The sequence below is a fragment of the Salmo salar genome, chromosome 05 (genome assembly GCF_965601325.2).
Source record: "Salmo salar chromosome 05, fSalSal1, whole genome shotgun sequence".
In the NCBI taxonomy this organism is placed as follows: Eukaryota; Metazoa; Chordata; class Actinopteri; order Salmoniformes; family Salmonidae; genus Salmo; species Salmo salar.
Genome location: NC_138295.1, coordinates 66,518,330 through 66,538,170, shown reverse-complemented (window position 1 = coordinate 66,538,170; position 19,841 = coordinate 66,518,330). Strand labels below are relative to the sequence as shown.

Here is a 19,841-nt window from a genome sequence, read left to right as displayed (position 1 = left end):
ATGATATTCTTTCTGATGACCCTATTATGACCTCTCATAATGCTCGAGCTTTTCTCAAACAAACACTTATTCTCATTTGATAGCAGTAAAACAACACGGCATGATTGGCCTTAACCGTTTCCATCTTACATTTACGTGGGAGATTGTCTTTTGTTTGGACAATTAGTGATAATAGATTAGTCTCATTGATTCTCACTAACTACAAAGAATTTGTTTATTTTTAAAAGCACAATATTAATTTGCCTCTCACAGGTTTCATTTCAATGAAAAAAATATGCTGGCCACATAGGTAATACAGACCTGGGTTCAAATACTATTTGAAATTATTTTAAATACTTTTGCTGTGCTTGATTAATCTTGCCTGGCTTGATGAAACCATTAGAAAAGTCCCACATGTGCAAACCCTGCCTACCTAGTGCTCCAAACAGACTCAAGCAAATGCTCAAAGTATTTGAAAGATTTGAACCCAGGTGTTTAGCTGACACAGTCTTCAGTGCTACAGTATCTGGCAGGGGATCTGTTGATCCAGCTGCATGCTTAACTCCACCTTCATCCCCTTACACACGCACACACAAACTCCACCTTTATCCCTATCCCACTGAGTTAGTTAAGAATGTACAGTATGTATTCAACAGCAGGTCCAGGATCGACCCTAAAGCCTGGGCTAGTGCCAACGTAAACACAGAAACCTGACCTGGGGCCTCCTAGGAAGGAAATGTCAAATAAGAGAAGCTCCAATGCAATATGTGATCTCTCAGTCATTATGAAAGGCAATAATGGTGAGCATGGCACTTACAGGCCTAATCTCACCTGATACCCATGGTCTGTCCACCCCCAACACTGTAGACAGACAACTTCACATGGATAGGTCACTCTGTCCTAGGGTAGAACTTTATGAAATCTCAGTGAGGTAAATAATATTTCAAAAGTTGTGGCTATAGAATAACGGTATGCTGCTGCTGATTGGAGCAGCATACATTATTGATTCTCTGCCCACTGTGATTGAGTACTGTAATTTCCTGACTATTAAGCGCACCTGAATATAAGCCTATGGAAAAAAAATTTTAAATGATTTTGAACATAAATAAGCCGCACATGTCTATAAGCCACAGGTGCCTACCGGTACATTGAAACAAATGAACTTTACACAGGCTTTAACGAAACACGGCTTGTAACAAAAATAAATAGGCTTTAACGAAACACGGCTTGTAACAAAAATAAATAGGCTTTAACGAAACACGGCTTGTAACAAAAAAAAAAAAGTGCAGTAAGCTTTAGTTGTCTTTTTGCACTGAGTCAATTCCTCACGCTGCTGTTTCCAACGTCTTATCATCGACTCATTAAGACCAAGCTCCCGTGCAGCAGCTCTATTTCCTTTTCCAACAGCCAGATCAATCGCCTTCAACTTGAAAGCTGCATCATATGCATTTCTCCGTGTCTTTGCCATGATGAGGGTGACAAAATGACTACCGTAATCAGAATGATGGGAAGTTTGAGAGCGCTCGATTTAATCTAAACAGTAAACAAAAAAGTTGTTTGACCTTAACTCGTTCGGCAATTTCATTGGTCTAATGAAAGCTTCATGCCGCCAAAAAACTGAGCACGTCACAGAATGTGTTTTTTTGGAGAAGAAAAAAAATGAAAGCGGGAAAAATCCATATATTAGCCGCGTCATTGTTTAAGCCGCGAGGTTCAAAGCCTGGGAAAAAAGTTGCGGCTTATAGTCCGGAATTTACGGTATAAACAGTCTTTTATGTGACCGTCCATGTAAAGCTGAAGATTCCTCTTATCTTTTCAGTTATCTGTGTGCGCCAAAAGACGCCAAAGACGTGAACACAATGTCTTTGGGAGACAGCCAGTATGCCTTGGGCAATACTCAACTCTTTACCCTCCTTGTGAACCTTCCATGACTGTAGTGATATTCTATATGGCAGTACATCTAATACTACATGGCAGCATAAGGTACCTCTCTCAGGGGATCCCTTTCTTATGAAACTGATTCTGGTTGGTTCTTCTGGATTTGTTTGGATCCTCTCCTGTTTCTAGGCTTGGTAATGTACAGGACGAGATGTCCAGTCCTGTCTGGTCTGTAATAAGGGAACTATAGGCGTTTCATAATGTTCTTGATCTATGGGACTGACTGACCTGTACTGAGGACATGAGTTGTTCTAGGTAATTCCTGGGACAGGCAGGGTATGGCATACAGTGATACATGTGTCCTCCTCCCAGAGTGCTAAGAGCCTTGGCGTGACCCTGGACAACACCCTGTCGTTCTCCGCTAACATCAAGGCGGTGACCCGATCCTGTAGGTTCATGCTCTACAACATTCGCAGAGTACGACCCTGCCTCACACAGGAAGCGGCGCAGGTCCTAATCCAGGCACTTGTCATCTCCCGTCTGGATTACTGCAACTCGCTGTTGGCGGGGCTCCCTGCCTGTGCCATCAAACCCCTACAACTCATCCAGAACGCCGCAGCCCGTCTGGTGTTCAACCTTCCCAAGTTCTCTCACGTCACCCCGCTCCTCCGCACACTCCACTGGCTTCCAGTTGAAGCTCGCATCTGCTACAAGACCATGGTGCTTGCCTACGAAGCTGTGAGGGGAACGGCACCTCCGTACCTTCAGGCTCTGATCAGTCCCTACACCCAAAGAAGGGCACTGCGTTCATCCACCTCTGGCCTGCTCGCCGCCCTACCTCTGCGGAAGCACAGTTCCTGCTCAGCCCAGTCAAAACTGTTCGCTGCTCTGGCACCCCAATGGTGGAACAAGCTCCCTCACGACGCCAGGACAGCGGAGTCAATCACCACCTTCCGGAGACACCTGAAACCCCACCTCTTTAAGGAATACCTGGGATAGGATTAAGTAATCCTTCTAACCCCCCCCCCCCCCCCCCCCCAAAAAAAAAAAAGATATAGATGTACTATTGTAAAGTGGTTGTTCCACTGGATATCATAAGGTGAATGCACCAATTTGTAAGTCGCTCTGGATGAGAGCGTCTGCTAAATGACATAAATGTAATGTAAATGTAATACATGTCAATCAGAAGTGAACTTAAAGCTATGTTTTGGAGAAACTTACTATGCAGGCCCCTCTAATTCGCTGCTACAATATTTTTTCTTTCAGACCAGCACCACATGAATAGTGATTTGTGTTTGACTACATACATTATGCTACATGTCTATCAGAGCCATGTGTGTTGTGTTGGTTGTCAGTGTGATTGTGGAGGTCACCGTGGTGACAGCCCACTGGGCAGGGTGAGATCTGGGGTTTGATACAAACACAACTGCTATATCTGAGATTCTAGAGGCTTGATATTATACAGTTAGTAACCCACTGCAGACACAATCTGACTATTCTGCACGCAAGAGAAACACAAAGTTAGACCCTTCAAAGCCACAAGAACCAGATCTAGCTCGTATTACAAAGCCCTTTACTGTACATGGCTTAATAAGACCTTTTGTCTTTGGTATTTTTCCCAGGGACAAACCAATATGGAGATACAATTTCATAAAAAAGGTGAAAGGCCAAAGTAATTTTCATGTTATTGTTGTGAAATCCATCCAGCCACCCCCTCCTTTATCTTTCCTCTTTCCCCTCTTCCCTCTTTCCTAGTTCAGTTCTGTCTAACGTCTAACAGCTGACTTCTATGCAGGTTGACCTTTATTGTTATGAATCTTGCCCTGGAGACAGAACTTAATGATTTCTGCTAGATAGGCCAACTGCAAAGGCAAAATTGGCTATATTGTAAAAATGTGTGGAAACAAAACTGTGCTTTTTGGTCTTGATTTAAGGTTAGATTGTGTTATTGTGTGGCTGTTCCAGCTAGAGACCACTCTGCAGAGCTGCCTCCATGGCAAGATTCATGACAATAAATAGAAGGGTGTCACGGTTGTCAAAAGGATCGGACCAAAGTGCAGCGTGGTTGTAGTTCCACATTTTATTAAATCCATGAAACTTTTGCAATACAAAAAAAATAACTGAATTTACAAAAAACAACAAACCGTGACACAGAGAGAAACAAACACTACTCAAAAGATAATCACCCACAAAAACCCAGGAAGAAAAACCCCTACTTAAATATGATCTCCAATCAGAGGCAACGAGGACCAGCTGCCTCCAATTGGAGATCAACCCCCCCAAAAAACAACATAGAAATAAAAAAACTAGAACTAAAACATAGAAATAGAAAACATAGAAAAACACAAAACACCCCCTGTTACGCCCTGACGTACTCTACCATAGAAAATAACCTTTTACTATGGTCAGGACATGACAAAGGGTTTCAGTCTGGAGAGTAAAGAGACGGATCTCTGTTAGAGCTGGGAAATGGTAACACGAGAAGTCAACCTAGGGAATGAGAAAAAGGAGAGACATTTTGTGTTAACATTGTTCAGATAGGCCGACAGTAATTATCTGTTTCTAATCATGTCAATCACATTGAGGTCATATGAGTTGAACATGTGTAGATCAGTTATAGATCTGCGTGTCCATGTTCCTCTGTGGATGGAACAACGTTGTGTTGTCTTTCTTGTCCTTGTAACAATGGCTGCTATGCTGGGCTGGGATGCATAGCACTGGAAATAGCAGCAGAGCCATGACTTCCACCCCCTCAGAGAGCTGAAAGGTATGTGCTGCTAATCCTACTGACCTTCACTGCACTGATGAGAGAGAGGGGGAGAGAGGGCGGAGGGAGAGAGAGAAAGAGAGGGGCGAGAGAGAAATAGCGCGGTGAGTGTCTTTTCTGGATGCCAAACTGATCTGGCAGAGGTTAAACCCCCCCCCCCCCCACCCCCCCGGCAGCGGAAACCGATTTAGTCTGCATAAGGTCATGGCTCCTGAACTACAGTACCTCACAATCAGCCCCACAGTCAGGTTCACTGTAAATGTGTAGTCAAAGGTATAACCTCTGCTCTCTACAGTCATACAACCAAGAAAGTTCAGCTAAGAGTCAGCCCCATACAATCATTGAATATAGTATTAGTTTTATAAGAAAAATACTCTACTTTGCTATTGTTCTATTGTTCTTTGACATTGTTAATGAAACTGTCCTACTATATCACAAGTACAGGAAGAGGTACTGTATGTTAGTGTGTACTGTACTCTGGCAGATAAAAATCTTTATATTCATAAGCCTTTCTTAATACTCCATCCCTGTGACTGTGATCAGAGCCATAGAGAATATGTCTTTAGAGTACATAGAGAGAGGCTACTACAGTATTCCCTGTTTTTTTTACATTCTAAATGTATTCTTTTATTCTTCCTCACTCCTCGTTCATCCTCACACATTCATATTTAGCATGACTCTGGTGACGTGGAGAGAACATAGAGAGAGAGCACTGCTTTGGGTCAGTTTAACTCTTCTTTGATCGTCCCTGTGGTTCCAGAGTGTTGATGAGAACCAGAGGGAGAAGTAGCAGTTTGTCAGAGACACATCGACCACAGCCAAATAGTGATGAGCAGGAGCCAGAGTGAGACACAATGGATGACTGTTAACATTAACACGGCACTCCAAAACCAAACTCGCATGGTGTTTGTTACAATTAAATCAGCTTGTTTTTCTCACTTGTTTAAAAGGTCCAATGCAAGCAGACATTTTTTATTTCAGTATGAAATCATTTCTGGATAAAATGAAGTACCTTACTGTGATTATTTTCAAATAAAATGGTAAAATGTAAAAAACTATATATATTTCTCATGCACAAAATATTGCTATGACTGTCTGGGAGTGGTCTGAGTGAGGGACCTTATTGGAGGAGTCTAATGGGAGGGATATGTAACCTGAAAACTAACTATTATTGGCAGAGAGGTTTTGTACTCTCTTTTTTATTGGTCTACTAACTTATACTTATACTGCCTGGTGATGTTGCCAGGCAGGGCAAAACTCCACCCATGCAAATCGAGCTGAAATGTCATGCAGTCTTTTCAAACAGCTCTTACACTAAAAGGGTATTATCATAATTTTCACAGTATTATTCTAACCTCATATTGTGGAAATATATATAAATCACAGGAAAATCACATTTTGACTACACTGCCCCTTTAATGATTGTGTTTGAATCCAGATACACTACATTACCAAAAGTATCTGGACACCTGCTCGTTGAACATCTCATTCCAAAATCATGGGCATTAAACACTTCTTAAGGATCGGTGTCCCGCTAGCAGGACAACTTTCGGTGAAGCTGGAGGGTGCACAATTCAAATAAGTAATCATAAATATTATGGATTTTAAACATTTAGGTAAATATAAGTGTCTTATATTGGCTGAAAGCTTAAATTCGTGTTAATCTAACTGCACTGTCCAATTTACAGTAGCTATTACAGCGAAAACATGCCATGTGATTGTTTGAGGACGGCGCCCCACATCAAAATATTTTCCCACTGGCACAGGTTTCATACATTCACATATAATAATGAAATATTCACTTACTTTTTGAAAATCTTCCTCTGATTTGTCATCCAAAGGGTCCCAGCTATAACATGTAGTGTTGTTTTGTTAGATAAAATCCTTCTTTATATCGCAAAAAGTCAGTTTAGTTGGCACCATCGATTTGAGTAATCCACTCATTCAACTTACAGAGAAAGGAATCCGAAAGTCAAAATACGTTTCTATTTACTCCTCAGATACCCTAAAATGCAATCAAACTATAATATTTCTTTCGGAAAGAATATCTATTGTGTTATATTCTCCTACAGTATTTTAACATTTCTACAAACTTCAAAGTGTTTTCTTTCCAATGGTACCAATTATATGCATATCCTGGCTTCAGGGCCTGAGCTACAGGCATTTTACTTTGGGCAAGTCATTCAGGCAGGAAGTTGAGAAAAAAGGGGCCTAGCCCTAAGACGTTTTTTTTTTTTAACTAGCAAGTCAGTTAAGAACAAATTCTTATTTTCAATGACAGCCTAGGAACAGAACAACAGATTTTTACCTTGTTAGCTCAGGGATTTGATCTTGCAACCTTTTGGTTACTAGTCCAACGCTCTAACCACTAGGCTACCTGCCGCCCCAAGTTAAGATGGTGTTGGTCCAGGTCAGGGCTCTGTGCAGGCCAGTCAAGTTCTTCCACACCAATCTCGACAAACCATTTCTGTATGGACCTTGCTTTGTGCACAGGGGCATTGTCAGGCTGAAACAGGAAAGGGCCTTCCCCAAACTGTTACCACAAAGTTGGAAGCACAGAATCGTCTAGAATAGCATTGTATGCTGTAGCGTTAAGATTTCCCTTCACTGAAACTAAGGGGCCTAGCCTGAACCATGAAAAACAGTCCCAGACCATTATTCCTCCTCTACTATGCACTATGCACTATGCATTCGGGCAGGTAGCATTCTCCTGGCATCCGCCCAAACCCAGATCCTCCCGTCGGACTGCCAAATGGTGAAGCGTGATTCATCACTCCAGAGAACATGCTCCAGAGTCCAATGGGGTCGAGCTTTAAACCACTCCAGCCGACACTTGGCATTGCGCATGGTGATCTTAGGCACATTTGCAGCTGCTCGGCCATGGAAACCCAATCCATAAAGCTCCCGATGAACAGTTGTGCTGATGTTGCTTCCAAAGGCAGTTTGTAACTTCGTAGTTTGTGTTGCAACCGAGGACAGGCGATTTTTACACACTTTAGCACTGAGCCGTTGCTGCTCCTAGACGTTTCTACTTCACAATAACAGCCCTTACAGTTGACTGGGGAAGCTCTAGCAGAGCAGAAATGCTACGAACTGACTTGTAGGAAAGGTGGCATCTTATGACGGTGCTACGTTGAAAGTCACTGAGCTCTTCAGTAAGGCCATTCTAATGCCAATGTTTGTCTATGGAGATTGCATGGCTGTGTGCTCAACGAACTAACATTGTCCAAGCACACCAGGACAGTCATGAAGAGGGCATGACAAAAGCTATTCCCCCTCAGGAGACTGAAAAGATTTGGCATGGGTCCTCAGATCCTCAAAAGGTTTTACAGCTGCACCATCGAGAGCATCCTGACGGGTTTCATCACTGTCTGGTATGGTAACTGCTCGGCCTCTGACCGCAAGGCACTACAGAGGGTAGTGCGTGCGGCCCAGTAAATCACCAGGGCCAAGCTTCCTGCCATCCAGGACCTCTATACCAGGCGGTGTCAGAGGAAGGCCCTAAAAATTGTCAAAGACTCCAGCCACCCTAGTCATAGACTGTTCTCTCTGCTACCGCACAGCAAGCGGTACTGGAGCGCCAAGTCTAGGTCCAAGAGGCTTCTAAACAGCTTCTACCCCCAAGCCATAAGACTCTTGAACAGCTAATCAAATGGCTACCCAGACTATTTGCACCCCCGAAACGCTGCTGCTGCTCTCTGTTATTATCTATGCATAGCCACTTAAATAACCCTACCTTCATGTACATAATTACCTCAATTACCTCGACACCGGTGCCCCTGCACATTGACACATTGACTCTGTACCGGTTCCCCTTGTAAAAAGCCCCTCTATTGTCATTTACTGCTACTCTTTAATTATTTGTTTTTCTTATCTCTTACTTTTTTTTAGGTATTTTCTTAAAACTGCATTATTGGTTAAGGGCTTGTAAGTAAGCATTTCACTGTAAGATCTACACCTGTTGTATTCGGCGCATGTGACAAATAACATTTGATTTGATTTGATTGTATACACCTGTCAGCAATGGGTGTGGCAGAAATAGCCGAATCCACAAATTTTATGGGGTGTCCACATACTTTTGTAATGATAGTGTGTTGGGTTCTGAGAATATGAAATATACTTATTCATGCCACTGAGGGAGAGAGGGTAATGTATAACGTTTACATCATGTCCGGATAAGTTATTGTTGGTCATCAGGGATCCTATGGGAGGGACCTTCTGGGAGGAGAAGAGACACAGTCTGGTACCAGGCACCATGACAACCGTGAGTTGGTCAGTGAAGCGATCACATGTGGCAGGCATTGATAAGGGGAGAGAGCTTTGGATTATGCAACAAGGGGGTTGAGGTCAGGTCAGGTCACCTTAAGGGAGAAGGAATGTTTTTTTTACCCCATCACTTCGTCTTCCTGTCGAACCATAAAATATGTAAGGGTTGGAGAGAAGGAGGAGTGCATCTAAATTGGAGTATATATAGTTGTGTTGGTGGAAACGTTTTGTCTGAATGCAGTTGTATTGATCCTCTGGGAAGAATAAACCTGGTTAAGCTTTCATAGTGTCCGTAGAGTTTTTTACTCTCAGAATTAGAACCTAACAAGTGTATCAATATACCTGTATAACTAAACAATACATGTATAGGCTTACACATAGGACAAAGTACTTTCCATTCTCTCTCTCTCTCTCTCTCTCTCTCTCTCTCTCTCTCTCTCTCTCGCTCTCTCTCTCTCTCTCTGTATGGTTTCTGTTTATCTGTACACAGATCCCTTTCCACTAACATGTTCTTCTTTGATATGGTTCAGAGTCAAGCTCCCTGCTGAGCTGGAGACCCTGTAAAGCAGTTGGTGCCAGATTGTGGTCTCCCTGCCATCAGTAGGCAGGGAGAACAACACTGGGCCTAGCTATGGAGTTTCACTTCTCAAACGGCTGATTATCCAAGCCAGGCTGTTTACCTTAGAGTACAATCAATATCAGGGTGCCCTGTGAGATTTCTATTAGAGGGGCGGTGCTGCTGTATGGCGGGCGGCGTTGCCCTGTGAAGTGGGCGATGGCTGTGTGGAACAGCGAGCGGGACTGCGAGGGCCAGATAAAAGATGAATTATAGATATCCTGCCCCAGGGCCCTGCGTTGAGCGTAGCGTGGAGGGAGATGGGAGGGAGAGTGTGTGTGTGTGTGTGTGTGTGTGTGTGTGTGTGTGTGTGTGTGTGTGTGTGTGTGTGTGTGTGTGTGTGTGTGTGTGTGTGTGTGTGTGTGTGTGTGTGTGTGTGCGTGTGCGTGTGTGTGGAGGCTGATTCCTGGTTGATGAATCCCACAGGCGGTGTTTGGCTCTTAAAGGTGGGAATATATTAATAGTGAAAGCAGTTGAATGAAGGGTATGTTTTTCTAAGGTAGAGGGAGAGATGCAGGAATGGTGGTGGTGCATCTTTGCATGCTGTGAATTATACAAGCAATTAAAGAGTATGTGAAAGATGTGTCAGGGACAAGGTTTTTCCCTGCTTAAACAGAATTATAATTAGGAGTGGTTCTAACATCAAATGCATTGGAATACCACAGAGAGTGATTCGCATTTAATTCCAACACTGTTAGATACGCTGGCTGGGATTCTGGTGCTATACAGTGCACAGAACACCTTGCTAAATATACCGTATATTCACCAGTTAAATGGCATGCATGCCAATTCTGACCATCTACTGAGGATACATTTTTCCCCAAATGTCATCCATCTCAAGTTATGTTGGGCACTTTTTGCAGAAGCCGTACAGTTTCATGCCACACACCAAGAGGGTGATTCAGAGAAGTAGCCGACAGTAGAACAGCCAATCCAGCATCAACATCCAGCACTTAGAACAGTCTCACCACACACACTGGCACAATGTGAAATACAACCATCATCTAGTTCCCAAAATGTTTCATTATGGAATGCTTAGAATAACAGTGTGTTAACAATGTACCTCCCAATATAATGCAAGTTAATTGAAAGAATTGAATGAGTTAAAAATATTATATTCTTTGGGTTTTGGTGCCTTGATCATAAACCCATTTACATTTTGAACTTTACTGTAAGACATTATTATGACTTTCAATGACTTTTATCACCAGGAACTGCACAGAGGGAAAGATGTCAGGGCACCACCCAGGTCCCAATCCAACGAGATTGATATACCCTGATGAAGGCATTCTACGAAAACATAGTTGATTTTTAACAATAAAATGTTCGTTAATATCTATTGTCCTACCAATAATTGCTTATATTTGAAAATCTTCTCATGTTCAGGAGATTGTGTTTCAAAAAGAAGATCTGATTGAGAGTATTAAAACAAAGAGCAGAAGAGCAGTCAGTCTGGGAGACATCCCGTTTCTCTCTCTCTGTCAGTCTGTCTGTCCAGTTCAGATGGATTCCAAACACTGGCTGAAGCCTTTCAGCTGGTGGAGCTGCCAGAAACGGACCATTTGCTCTTTGGATGTCAATAACAACACATGGCCCGCTCTGCCTCCCCCCTTCTCTCCCATCTCCATCCCTCCACCGGAGTCTCTCTCTCACTCTCTGCTTTTTTGGCTTCGCTTCCAAGGAGCTCTGGGTGCCCTGAAACACGCCTGCAGACGTGCAGATTCCACTCCCTATCAGGCAAAAACAAACACAATCCCATATCAAAACAACGTGCCCTCTCGCTTTGAACCAAAACACACACCTCCCTCTGTGCACTAAGCCTGGGAGCCAACACAGACAGTTGGCGGCTGGGACTGACTCCTTACACCATGGACAGAGTTCAGAGCTCAGCCTGCCTGCCTTTAAATCTGACTGCATTGTTGTTTCACAGACACTGATGGTCGACTGATGGAAGTAGAAACACTCCATGACTTAGAGCATTCTAGAACATATTAGAGGCAGTCTAGGATCCTAAAGCCTACACGGCCCACTCAGACAAACTGACGATTTGGAAATCTCAAATTGAAATTGGAATTGGAATCTTACAATATCCTTTTTCCTGGTATAATGCTGACTTGATTTTGTTTTATTTCAATAAGATACCTTTTACCAAGATGGTCATTACTTGTGGAAACATAGAGGAATAGGGTAGTATATGTGTTATCAGGCTCTGTCGGTTATACAGTTATGTCTTCTAGTGTGTTGAGCTATATTCAACTCTGTATTCATCTCTGCTGTATGCTCAGAGAGTGTTCTGTCGGACTGAAGCCGCTGTAATGAGAGAGTGTGAATGTTGCTGTGCTGTCCGGTGTGTGTGTGTGTGTGTGTGTGTGTGTGTGTGTGTGTGTGTGGTGTGTGTGTGTGTGTGAATGTGCAGGTGCATGACAGCAAGCTTGCGTGTGCGTGTGAGAGAGAGACTGGGAGATTTTCCAGCATTAAGGAGCAGGCAGAGGCTGAACTCTGACTTCAAAGGTGTGTCAGGGGATGCAGTGTTCAGCTCAGCCCGTTTGCCTAGACACCAGAGCAGAGCACTGTGGAAAGTACATTCCATGACCTCCCTTTCTCTCGTTCCCCATTCTCTCCCTATCTGTCTCTCTGTATCTGTCTCTCTCTCCCTCCCTCTCTCTCCCCCCCTCTCCCCTCTCTCTCTCATATATACACATACATACACATTCACACACTTCCTCCCTCCCCTCTAAAGTCTTTCCGATGGTGTGACACATATCACCAGGTTGCCAGCTGCCAACTGCACGCCAGCACTGCATCGCTGTCTTTCCTCCACCTGCTCCCTTGCTTGTTTACCCCTGACACCCCACTATCTGTTTTTCACCTCTCCCTCTGCCCTTATTTCCCTCCTCCACTCTTCCTCCACTCTGTCTCTCTCCTTCCCCCATCATGTCTTAACCCTGTGAAGAACTCCTCAGTCTCAGAGGTTGTGCTGTCAGAGAGCATGCCCCCTCTCCACTCTCTCTCTCTCGCTCTCTCCCTTCCCATTCTCTCTCTCTCTCTCTCTCTCAGCCTTATACACACTAACGGGGGGAAGACAGCAAACTGTTGTTCTAGGAGAATTCCATATTGAAACATATTTTTCTGCATTATTTTGGGGGGAACCGACGCTGTGAGACGGCTCTCAGCGCAAGATATTGTCTTTGGACTGTAATATTTTTCTTTGGCCTCTGTGTATTTGCTAACTCTTTGTGTGTGGTGTGAAACGCTGCTGAGGGATCAATGGTGTGTTTCTGACCACTATGGAAACCTGTGTGTTCATGGCCACACATTAAGCAGTTAAGCATCTATTACCATTAATCATGGTAATGACCACAATGAACATGACCACACATTGAACAGTTAGGGATCTATGACCATATGGTGCTTTAGATTTGGTACAGGGTGTGGTTAATAAGTAGGTGTACAGTATTAGTAGACAGCAGACTGTATGGTCGACGCCATTGGGGCAGAGAGTTTGGTTCATGTGTAGTTTGGAACCGTATATAAGTCTGTATACTTGCTATGTTGTTTTATTGTGAACCTTTCACTGAAAGACTGATATCATGTTGAAAATATTATAGACATTACTTTCATATTAAATACACATTGAGTCCATCGGAGAGAGAGGAAGGTTTGTTTGTCTGCTTTGATGGCTCAGCTTTGTCTTTCCTATCTTAAGCACTTTAAACACCAGCCCAACACTTAACAACAATAATCAGCATCACATATTTGTACTCAAGACAAAAGAAAAGAACGTATACATACTGTAAATTGAAGGAACAATCACCCTGTCTTTATCATACAAGTCTGGACCCTGAGTTTTGTTCCAGCACATTGGTGAGAAAAAAACATTTACAAAACATTTATTTAAAAATGTAAAGTTTATAAATCTAGTAATGGATCATTGATTGTGTTGATTATTGCTGAAGTATAGATTTAAATTGTGTGTTTAAAGCCTGAAGACGTGAAGTTGAGATGGGAACAGCTGGCGTGGAACCTCCAGAAGATCTGTCTTGCTTCCTGTTGACATGACATCACACCTTCCAACCATGTGTAACATTGTAACACTGAATCCCTCCACCTCCCAGTTACATTAGGATTAGACTACAGCCATGGATGAGGTGAAGGCTGCAACACGAACAAGCAACGTGCATCTGTCAACCTCCCTCCCTCCCTCTTCTCTCTCTCCTTTTCTCCCTGACTATCTTTTGTCTCTCTTTTTCTTTCTCCTTCTCTTTCACTCCCTCTCTCTATATCTTACAACTTCCAATGTGTACAACATGTTACAAATGTGTAAGTGCTTAAGATCCCGTTCAATCTCTTTAATGTGAAAATCCAACCTCATACAGGAGCAGATATAGGACAGCTTGTCAAGGCATAAAGATGGCAAGGAGAGGAGAATATGATATGCTACACTCTATAAGCCCAGAACAGCTAGCTAGTCCCTGAATGAGCTCACATATCTTTTTTTACCTAATGACCCTCCATACACTGTAGAGTTTATTGGATAATCCTACATAGCAGGGCTTGGATGAGAGTTGGATGCAGGATATGCCAGGCTGCAACTTCATGTTCTGATGAGCGTTGACCAGAAGACTGAATAGAGAACGATCAGAGAGAGACGCAGAGCACTCCCACCTACCCTCCGAAACCCCACCAGGGGGCCATGTGCCCTCTCTGGGCCAGACCCGGGAGGCAGCGAACGTTGTACATTCATCCCCCACAACAGTAAAACAATGGAACATGGCTGGTTGGTGTCTTTGTTTCACTCTTCCGTGTCTTCAGGGGCCAACGGCTGCCGGGCCGGCTCGATCAAAACGGTGTTTGGCTCAAACAGTGTTTGGAGAAGCTGGGCCACTTCTGCCATGCCTGAGGGCCAGACTGACTGAAACAAAGAAAACCAGAAACAAACGGAAGAGAGTGAGGAGAGGAACGCAAACATCCTGGAGGAATGTATGCTGCTCTGTTCTGGAGCTCTGGAGCACTGAAGCACGGCAGCAGATGTCAACAAAGATCTGGTGTCAGGGCACAGCACAGGGACCACGTTGACTTTGGTCCTAGCTCTCACCCCCTGCCCAGCAAGCACTGTCTCTGGGCACAAGCCATCTGTACCGGTGCTGGAGGGATAGAGTGATGCACAGTGATTCTACAGTTGAAGTCGGAAGTTTACATACACCTTAGCCAAATACATTTAAACTCAGTTTTCACAATTCATGACATTTAATCATAGTTAAAATTCCCTGTCTTAGGTCAGTTAGGATCACCACTTTATTTTAAGAATGTGAAATGTCAGAATAATAGTAGAGAGAATGATTTATTTCAGCTTTTATTTCTTTCATCACATTCCCAGTGGGTCAGAAGTTTACATACACTCAATTAGTATTTGGTAGCATTGCCTTTAAATTGTTTAACTTGGGTCAAACATTTCAGGTAGCCTTCCACAAGCTTCCCACAATAAGTTGGGTGCATTTTGGCCCATTCCTCCTGACAGAGCTGGTGTAACTGAGTCAGGTTTGTAGGCCTCCTTGCTCGCACATGCTTTTTCAGTTCTGCCCACAAATGTTCTATGGGATTGAGGTCAGGGCTTTGTGATGGCCACTCTAATACCTTGACTTTGTTGTCCTTAAGGCATTTGCCACAACTTTGTAAGTATGCTTGGGGTCATTGTCCATTTGGAAGACACATTTGCGACCAAGCATTAACTTCCTGACTGATATCTTGAGATGTTGCTTCAATATATCCACATAATTTTCCTTCCACATGACGCCATCTATTTTGTGAAGTGCACCAGTCCCTCCTGCAGCCAAGCACCCCCACAACATGAGGCTGCCACCCCCGTGCTTCACGGTTGGGATGGTGTTCTTCGGCTTGCAAGCATCACCCTTTTTCCTCCAAACATAACGATGTTCATTATGGCCGAACAGTTCTATTTTTGTTTCATCAGACCAGAGTACATTATTCCAAAAAGTACAATCTTTGTCCCCATGTGCAGTTGCAAACCGAAGTCTGGCTTTTTTTATGGCGGTTTTGGAGCGGTGGCTTCTTCCTTTCTGAGCGGCCTTTCAGGTTATGTCGATATAGGACTCGTTTTACTGTGGATATAGATACTTTTGCACCTGTTTCCTCCATCATCTTCACAAGGTCCTTTGCTGTTGTTCTGGGATTGATTTGCACTTTATGCACCAAAGTACGTTCATCTCTAGGAGACAGAACGCGTATCCTTCCTGAGCGGTATGACGGCTGCGTGGTCCCATGGTGTTTATACTTGCATACTATTGTTTGTACAGATGAACGTGGTACCTTCAGGCGTTTGTAAATTGCTCCCAAGGATGAACCAGACTTGTGGAGGTCTACAATTTTTTTTCTGAGGTCTTGGCTGATTTCTTTTCATTTTCCCGTGATGTCAAGCAAAGAGGCACTGAGTTTGAAGGTAGGCCTTGAAATACATCCACAGGTACACCTCCAATTGACTCAAATGATATCAATTAGCCTATCAGAAGCTTCTAAAGCGATGACATCATTTTCTGGAATTTTTCCAAGCTGTTTAAAGGCACTGTCAACTTAGTGTATGTAGACTTCTGATCCACTGGAATTGTGATACAGTGAATGATAAGTGAAATAATCTGTCTGTAAACAATTGTTAGAAAAATTATGTCATGCACAAACTAGATGTCCTTACCGACTTGCCAAAACTATAGTTTGTTAACAAGAAATATGTGGAGTGGTTGAAAAATGAGTTTAAATGGCTCCAAACTAAGTGTATGTAAACTTCTGACTTCAACTGTATAGCTCTCATTCTAATGTTATCCGTCTCCCTCTGTTCTCTCTGGGAGTGTTTGTCTGTATTTTTAGCTGAAAAACAAACACTCTTCGATCTTTGGAACAACTATATTAGCTGATTCTGACAATCTTAGATGACTGCAGAATTTGCTATAGTATTCTCTAAACCTGTAACTTTGCAGAAACACAACCCTCTGACAGAATAAACCTCCCTTCATCTGCTGTTGTCTCAGCCATCTTTGCTCAACGTAATAGGGGCTGTGTTTACATGGCTTTGGTTAGGTAAACCAGACAGTGAGAGATGAGCCCGGCCCAGGTCTGTGACAGGCTCGCCACAGGAGAGATACATACTGTAGATAGCAGAGTTAGATCAACATCCCTGCTGCTCGCTGCTGTTAGCTGACGATGAATAGATGGGTGGATTAGGATGTGTGTTGCTAGCTCTGTGTTGCTGAGTTTCATAAATAAATTTAAAAAAAGATCATACTGTATCCCATGTCTTCTCATTAGCAGGCTGAGAGATCTTACAAGCCAGGTTCTCTCTCACACACATGCTAATATCCAAGTTGGAGGATTTTCAAGTACTGTATAATCACAGGCAGAGCAGAGCGGGGAGAAGCACTGTACTGTGCTGTAAGGGTCCTGCCAACAGAACCTACTAATGCCAATTATATGTGTTTGCCTCTCAATGGAGTATGGTAATATGACTTAAAGAGATCCTTGTCAAATAAAAGAACAGAGTAAGCTCTGGGTTTCTTATCTTACTGACATGCCAGCTTTCAACCTCAGACTGTATAGCGAGATGATAGTACTATACAGTACATGGTTAAGTCTTGTTTGAATCAATGTGGAATGCTGACTCTGGATGGAATGATGCTGTCTGGATTCTGATGCTAGCTAAACTGAAAATAGGGACCACTGCATTATTTAATGTTATGGCTAGGGGTTCCGCTAGCGGAACGTTTCCACAACATCCGGTGAAATGGCAGAGCGCCAAATTAAAAACAAAATTATTAGAAATATTTAACTTTCATACATTCACAAGTGCAATACACCAAATTAAACCTTAACTTCTTGTTAATCTAGCCACCATGTCAGATTTAAAAAAGGCTTTACGGCAAAAGCAAACCATGCTATTATCTGAGGACAGCACCCCATCAAACAAACACATGACAATCATAATTCAACCCGCCAGGCGCGACACAAAACTCAGAAATAACGATATAATTCATGCCTTACCTTTGAAGATCTTCTTCTGTTGGCACACCAATATGTCCCATAAACATCATAAATGGTCCTTTTGTTTGATAAATTCCGTCGTTATATCTCCAAAATGTCCATTTATTTGGCGCGTTTTATTCAGAAAAACACTGGTTCCAACTCACGCAACATGCCTACAAAATATCTAATAAGTTACCTGTAATCTTGATCCAAACATTTCAAACAACTTTCCTAATACAACTTTAGGTATGTTTTTTATGTAAATAATCGATAAAATTTAAGACGGGATAAACTGTGTTCAATACCGGACGAAAACAAAGTGGAGCGAGCTTTCAGGTCGCGCACCCCAACCACAACAGTACACTAGACTCAACCCTCGTTCTGAACAGCAATACTTCTTCATTACTCAAAAGAAAAACATCAACCAATTTCTAAAGACTGTTGACATCCAGTGGAAGCGATAGGAACTGCAAGCAAGTGCCTTAGAAATCTAGATCCACATAGAAAACCCATTGAAAACACTGTCACCTCAACAACAAAATATTCCTGGATGGTTTGTCCACGGGGTTTCGCCTGCCAAATAAGTTCTGTTATACTCACAGACATTATGTTAACAGTTTTAGAAACGTTAGAGTGTTTTCTATCCAAATCTACCAATTATATGCATATCCTAGCTTCTGGGCCGGAGTAGTTGGCAGTTTACTTTGGGCATGCTTTTCATCCAAAATTCCGAATGCTGCCCCCTATCCTAAAAAAGTTAAAGATGCGTTATCAAGATTTTGTATAATCACAGCCTGTAGTTTTGAAACTAGTGCTCATGAGTCCCTGAAGATTTCGCCCAAATGTGTACAATGTAATCCATTTGAGTTTTTCTCCTGCAATTAATTCGTATGATATCTTACAAATTCCAATTTGTAGAACATGTTACAAATGTGTAAGTGCTTAACATCCCGTTCAATCTCTTTAATGTGAAAATCCAACCTCATACAGAAGCAGATATAGGACAGCTTGTCAAGGCATAAAGATGGCAAGGAGAGGAGAATATGATATGCTACACTCTATAACCCCAGAAGAGCTAGCTAGTCCCTGAATGAGCTAACGTAAAAAAGCTTTTACCTAATGACCCTCCATACACTGTAGAGTTTATTGGATGATGGATGCAGGAAGCAGGATGCCTAAAGATAATAAAATATATAAGTCAAGGAGATGTTTTTAGTCATTTCAATTTTTCCAAGATATCAATAATCCTATATTCCTTTTTTCCCTTCTCCTATACAACAAACATCTTCTGTTATAATGTAACAGGAAAACAAGCCTGGAACCTGATCAACTCCTGTAAAGTGTTCTCAATTATGGTAAAAGGGATCCTGTTACATTAGTGTGGGGGGGGGGCCCTCCTATTGGTGGCAATCAATTAGCAGCTGTGGCCCGCCGCTGCAAAATTAATGTAAGGGAAACACTGGGGATTTAATGCGTACAGTATGCATTAACTGTCATACGATCCAAAGAACTGCATTGCTTTAGTTATGGATAGGGATACTGAAGTGTACATAAGACTATCTGCATTAAACTGTATGGATTGAATTACAAAAGACTCCCATTTTCTAGTGTGTCTGAGATCCTGGTCCTTTGAGGTATCACTGTGAATGCTCATTGGGAATTGTATACATACACCTTTCAGCCAAGGACATGGAAAGGGGGATACCTAGTCAGTTGTACAAGCCATCCACCTTTAAGTAAACAACCAAAATACCCCAAAAACTAAATTGACATTGACTTGGTTGTGTTTAGAAAATGGGGCCCACAGTAAAGGAGACAAATGTATGAGATGCTTGGGTTTGTTACATCCCCTAATCCTGTAGGCTGTTTTGCCATTGGGAATCAGCAGCAACTTCCTCAGTCATAAGCTTCACTGTGAATCTGATCTCCTCCCTGGTGTTTGGGGCTGAAACATAACCTCTCAGACCCCAGAAAGAGAACCAGAGGGATTCTCATAATGTTCTGACACACAGCTGGACTCCTCCAGGGCTGGAAGTGGAACTCTAGAACATGCAGCACGCCAACCAGTCCAACCTGGGTTCAAATAGTAATTGTTTATTTGAAATACTTCAGCTGTGCTTGACCGAGCTCATCTGGTGCAATGGAACCAATGGAATAGTCCCAAAAGTGCAAACCACACTGTCCATTTGGGACTTCAAACACTATTTAAACCTAGCAGTTGTGGCTGGCTAGAACTGGACCCAACAGTACTCAACCCCTCCTCGCTCCCCAGCTCCAGCTCTCCAACTCTCTAATCCTGTATAAAGA

At 42.8% G+C, this 19,841-nt stretch overlaps 1 long non-coding RNA gene across 1 annotated transcript; it reads right to left on the bottom strand.

Annotated features, from left to right (window-relative positions):
* Nucleotides 1-13,047: 13,047 nt before the first annotated feature.
* Nucleotides 13,048-18,026, bottom strand: LOC123743249 (uncharacterized). Its single transcript, XR_006770055.2, has 2 exons — nucleotides 17,553-18,026; nucleotides 13,048-14,418 (listed from the first exon to the last, which is right to left on the bottom strand). It is a non-coding gene; the product is annotated as an uncharacterized LOC123743249 (long non-coding RNA).
* Between the last annotated feature and the right edge of the window lie 1,815 nt (nucleotides 18,027-19,841).